This window comes from Triticum aestivum, chromosome 5A (assembly GCF_018294505.1).
Source record: "Triticum aestivum cultivar Chinese Spring chromosome 5A, IWGSC CS RefSeq v2.1, whole genome shotgun sequence".
In the NCBI taxonomy this organism is placed as follows: Eukaryota; Viridiplantae; Streptophyta; class Magnoliopsida; order Poales; family Poaceae; genus Triticum; species Triticum aestivum.
Window position 1 is genome coordinate 364,523,858 of NC_057806.1, and position 6,000 is coordinate 364,529,857.

The window sequence follows — 6,000 nt, forward strand, 5'->3', positions numbered from 1 at the left end:
TGTAAAACTATTTTAATTTTCAGACAAATATTTGGGTTGGAAACTAGTTTTGATGAAAATTTGGGCATTTTTGGCCCCGACGGACAGGATGGGGCAAAAGGATGCGTCCACGCGCTGGGCGCACGGCCACCGCATCCCAGGACACGCCCGGACACGACCCAAAATCCCTACCCAAACGGACAGAATCCGGACAAAACGGACGTCCGTTTGGGGTCGCGCGGTGGAGTTGGCCTAACTTGCAGAGATAGATGGGATCCTGCAGAAGAGGCCGGCTCTCCCTTAACAAAAGTGCAGACGCTTCCAATGAGGGAAGGTTGGACATCACTGTGCTAACTTTAACAGGACAAGCTTACTCTATGGTGAATAGAAAAAGGCTGCCAACCCTGAGGACAATATCGCTGCTTCTGTTGGACCAAGGTAGAATTAAATAATGGCTTTAGTTACTTTTATCTACGTGAAACATTGGGGTAGTGGTGTGATGCTGCTCCCATTGTACATGCCCTAAAAAGCGTTGATTCTCCCAGGAAACCGCAACGCATATTCTCTTCTAGTACAGGTTCTCCTAATGTGTCTGGGTACAGGTTGCTGCGTGGATTGGCCTACATGGTGATGTGGTGAGGAGCTGGAGATTTGAGGTTTCGGTTAGAGAATGGTGGATTAAAAATGTGATTGAGCGTAGAAACCAGAGAAAGGCAATCGCCTCCTTGTTCATGTTAATGTCTTGGAAGTTGGAAAGAGCGCAACGCGAGGGTCTTTCGCAACACCGCGGCTACTATGATGATGGTCGTCGTGAAGATCAAAGAGGAGGTCCATCTTTGGGCTTTGGCAGGCGCCACCCACTTGAGTATTGTAATACCGCGAAAGTAATTCTTTGTTGCCCGTTTTGCTGCTATTTGTCTAAAACCTTCCTCCTTAATCAATGAAAATGGCAAATCTTTTGCCATGTTTAAAAAAAAGCGCTGATTATTGTAAGTTGCTGCAGCTACTTGGCTCGCTACGCTGCCTGACCAAGAGGGCTGGGGCTGAACCCGTATGATTCAGCGTTCAGTTTTATTTTCATTATGCTAGCCATTTCTAGGTTTGCCTGAAGTGGCACAATCTATCTAATCAAAATGCCTACCCAGTAAGGCCCTGTTCGGTAATGGTTCACTCCCGAAATCTGCGGAGTGGCTAAATGGCAACTCCACCATTTTAAACTACAACCCCGCCAACTCCACTTCGGGAGTTGTGGAGTGGAGCATTGCCAAACAGCCCCTAAGACTGGAACATTGAGTAGGTCCCGGTTTTGAAATTCTAAACAAAAATCACTCTTGTTTAATGTTCTGGTTAGCAGACTAGTCGGGTTCTTTTCTACTTGGTGCAAGTCTCGTTCACTTGTGTGCCAGCACCCGCTACTCTCGTAGAAAAAGCTTTTTTTTGCGGGTAGAAAAAGCTGAGAGAAAAAACAAGGCGTTCCAGTCTCCATGCGAGCAATCATCTGATTAAGCAACAAGGCCAGGCTCATCCTCATCCTTCCAACACAAATTCACAAAGCATATGCCATGTCTGCTCATGACACTCTTGGCGAGAAGACCACAAATAGTGTGTATAAAAGTAAAAATATTTGTAAGCGGTATAATGGTGTTCAAAATGCCTATACAGCAAGCAACAAATCTCGAGATGGGATCGGAGGCCTCCGGATTCTCAGGCCCTTAAGTCTCGTGGAGAAGATGAGCTAGCGCATCTTGTCCCGATTCATGCGCGCAAGATGGCAAGTAACAACACGATGACGTCTGGGGTTGACTGTGACAAGGGATCGCAATGGGCAGAGAAAGCCAACGAACATAAGGATGGAGAAGGTCATGAAGATCCAAAAGGAGGCCTCTCCAACCCCGACCGCCACACCTTCCATTGCCCCTCATTCGCTATATCCAACGCTCGCGCTTCCGGTGGCTCCCGTTGCCACTTCAGCGTTGGGCATAGCTCCCCTTCCGGCGATAGCGGACCCATCTTATGACATGTTCTCGTCTTTGGATCATGTCACGGCATCCTCGGGATTGTTCCAACATAGGCCAGGGCGAAATCCCTACTCGTTTGCTGATGCTGGCAGCGGCGACACCTGCGGGTGTCATCCCCTTTCAGGAGGCGCTGCCACAACGTTTTCTCCTTTCCCCTACTCAAGCACCGAGGGAAACCCCAGGCCCAGTTCCTTGGACCGAACGACGACAACATCATCGTGTCGTTCCTCTTCCCGGAGGCATCATCTTGCTTGCTCGTAGCGTGTTTGCTATTGGATGTCGAGTTTCGGGCCATCGTCTTGGTTAGGGTTGTTTCTCTTAGATAGGGTAGTCTAGTGTTGTGTTGTAGCTTCTATTTGGGACTAGCATCCCATGTTTGTCTGCTCTGGGCACCATGTTTATTCAACCTTTGGTTGTGCCATGCGATATACCCCCTCCCTCATATGTTCACACTTCAACTTCTTCTATTAATGAAAAAATACACAAGCATTGCGTATTCGTAAAAAAAGGTGTCCATGTGTCCGCGAAGAAGGTTGACATGTCATGGGAGGGGGGTTTGGGAGAGCCTCCAGCACCTAAATTTGTGGGAGGACGAAGAAGAAAATGTTGTTTTGGACGAGAATCTAGAAAAGGGTGTAGATCCCTTGGCGGTCGCAAAGGTTCCTCCCAAGGGTATTGTCTCGGCTTCAAGGCCTTTGAAGCTCCTTCATTCAGATCTCTCTGGGCCTCCATCCTATGATAGTGTCATTGTCGATGACTACTCAAGATACGAGTATTCTTTCTTTCATCCAAGGATGAGAAACACTCATGAACTCAAGCAGGCTCAATACAAGTTCAATGGAGACATCTTGGCAATTAGAAGTGACAATAGAAAAACCCCAGCATTGATGGCTCAATATTTGTCACTTTTATAAGAGGGTTTTGATGTGGTTTTACTAGGGGTTTTCACATATCTCGCATTTTCTAGCACTAATCCTTCGAGAAAGAAGAAACTTGTTTTTCCTATTATAGTGCAGAAATATATATTTCTGAAAGGAAACCAATCAAGATCCCGTTAAATGGAGCAACTTCCCTTTTGGTCAAGATCACAACAGACTGTCCAAAGCGCAAGACGGTGTATGGTACGAGTGCACACGCTTGTACAATATACCGCCGCCACCACCTCATCGAGAGGAACGACTTTCATGAAAGGTGACGATGCGCGTCACAAATGGTTCCAAGGTTGATGTGATCGCCGTCGGCACGCTACCTCTGCATCTATCGTCGGGATTAATTTTAGACCTGAATAATTGTTATTTGGTGCCAGCGTTGAGCATGAACATTATATCTAGATCTTGTTTGATGCGAGACGGTTATTCATTTAAATCAGAGAATAATGGTTGTTCTATTTATATGAGTAATATCTTTTATGGTCATGCACCCTTGATGAGTGGTCTACTTTTATTAAATCTCGATCGTAGTGATACACATATTCATAATATTGAAGCCAAAAGATGCAAAGTTAACAATGATAGTTGAAAGTGCTAGTTATCGACTAGAGGGGGGTGAATAGGCGATTTTTATGGAAGTCTTCAAAACATGGGTGTTTCGAAGACAAACGATAGAAATGAACCTATTAACATGCAGCGGAAGGTAGACTATACTAGGCAAGCCATAGTCAAGTATACAATGAAGTGAAAGCACGAAGACTAATAGCAGCTAGGCAGTATGGATCAGGATGAAAGATAGTATGAAGCTAATCAGAACAACCAGTCGCACAGTGGAGACAAACAGATAATGCAAGCAGGCAATGACTTCACAAGGACCAACTGTAAATAAAGAGAAGGAAAGGATAGAACCAGTTGCTTGGTGAAGACAAGGGATTTGTTGGACCAGTTCCAGTCGCTGTGACAACTGTACGTCTGGTTAGGGAGGCTGAGATTTAACTCAGAAGACCGTGTCTTCACCTTATTCCCCTTGAGCTAAGGACACACAGTCCTCACCCAATCACTCACGTAAGTCTTCAAGGTAGACTTTCAAACCTTCACAGACTTCGTTCACCGTCGATCCACAATGACTCTTGGATGCTCAGAACGCAACGCCTAACCGGCTGGAGGATTCACAGTCCTCAAGTGTAACAAGTCTTCAGATCACATAGACAAGAAGACTTCAGTGATGCCTAACACTCTTTGGCTCTGGGTGTTTAGGGCTTTGTCCTCGCAAGGATTTCTCTCTCAAAGGCTTCGGAGGTGGGTTGCTCTCAAACGACAAAAGCTGTGCACTAGCTCTGAGCAGCCACCAATTTATGGTGTAGGGGGTGGGCTATTTATAGCCACTAGGCAACCCGACCTGATTTGTCCGAAATGACCCTGGGTCACTAAGGAACTGACACGTGTTCCAACGGTCAGATTTCAAACACACGCGGCAGCTTGACTTGGGCTACAAGTAAAGCTGACTTATCCAGCTCTGGATAAGATTTGCTCACATTGTCTTCGCTCGAAGACTTAGGATTTGGTTGAGCATCACTTTAGTCATTCTGACTATGTTCACTTGGACCCCACTTAACAGTACGGTGGTTCCTATGACTCAACAAACAAGAAGATGAAACTACGAAACAACTATGTCTTCGTGCTCCAAAGCCTTCATGCGATGTCTTCTCATGTTATAGTCTTCAATGTGAATATCTTCACACACCACCATTGTCTTCAATGTCTTCACACATTTTTAGGGGTCATCTCCGGTAGGTAAACCGAATCAATGAGGGACTACTACCTGTGTTATCCTGCAATTCTCACAAACACATTAGTCCCTCAACCAGGTTTGTCGTCAATACTCCAAAACCAACTAGGGGTGGTGAGGTAGCATCATCTTGGTCAGCAATGACTCTGGCATTAACAATTGCAGCTGACGAAGAATAGTCAGAGTCTTCGAGTGAGGGAGTCCGACGCAAGTGAGCATTCTGGGGAGGAGTTGAATCAAACTTGAATCTCTCAGCGAAGCCATCCTGGTGAAGATCATCTTCAGAGCTCAGCAGAGTCAAACTCTTCCACGATCGGCGACAGGTTTCATGTGTAACAAAGGCATTCTTGGTGGAAAGGTTGCGAATGCGATTGACATCCACCAAGAGGCTTTGCATTTGACGCTTAAGCCAGTCATGATGCTTATCCTGTTTCTGATGTAGAGCGACGAGAAGCTCTAGGTCATTGAGAACACGAGATCTCTTCCGAGGCCTTTGGGCAATGGTGCTTTCAGTGGCTTCAGTTTGGGTGCGAGGGGCACATGTATTGCCAGCCAAGGGATAAACACGAGAAACGGCCTGAACTCCTTCAATGGGCTGTGAGAAGATTTGGTGATCAGCATTGTGAAGAGTAACAGGCTCTTTGGCAGGCTCTGGGTAGATGGCTTCAACAGATAGATCAACCTCTGGCAAGAATATGAGATGATTGCATGCAGAAGGCTGATAGTTGATTGCAAAGTGAAGCTTTATAAGGCGCATTACCCATGGAGCGTAGAATTTCAGACCAAAGATGTCGGAGCCAGATGCAGCCAACCTCCTGATGAAAAAGTCTTGAGCATTGAAGCTGATGCCATTGAAGATATAGAAAACCAAAGTCTTCATTGCTCCTTCAAGCTTCGTTGTAGAGGAATGTCCTTTGACAGGCCATAGAGTTCGCCTGATGATGTGATAAATGGTGCGGGGCAGATACTCTAGGTCTTCAACAAAGAATTCCGTTGGGTATTCAGCGTCACGTGGCAGCGGCTTCATCATGCTCAGCATTTGGCTCAAATTAGGCTTTGGCTTCTGGGATATGCTCTCCAAAGCATTCTGGTGTAGTTGACAACCTGGTTCATAATGTTCGCCAGGAGTGGGTAGGGCTGTAAGCTCAATGATGTCTTGGGCTTTAGCTTCATGATGTACATCGCCCGTCATCCACTCAAGGATCCATGTCTTCGGATCCCTGTTGTAGCCACGAATGTGGAGGGTAGCATAGAATTGAAGAAGAAGTTCTTCATTCCAATGTTC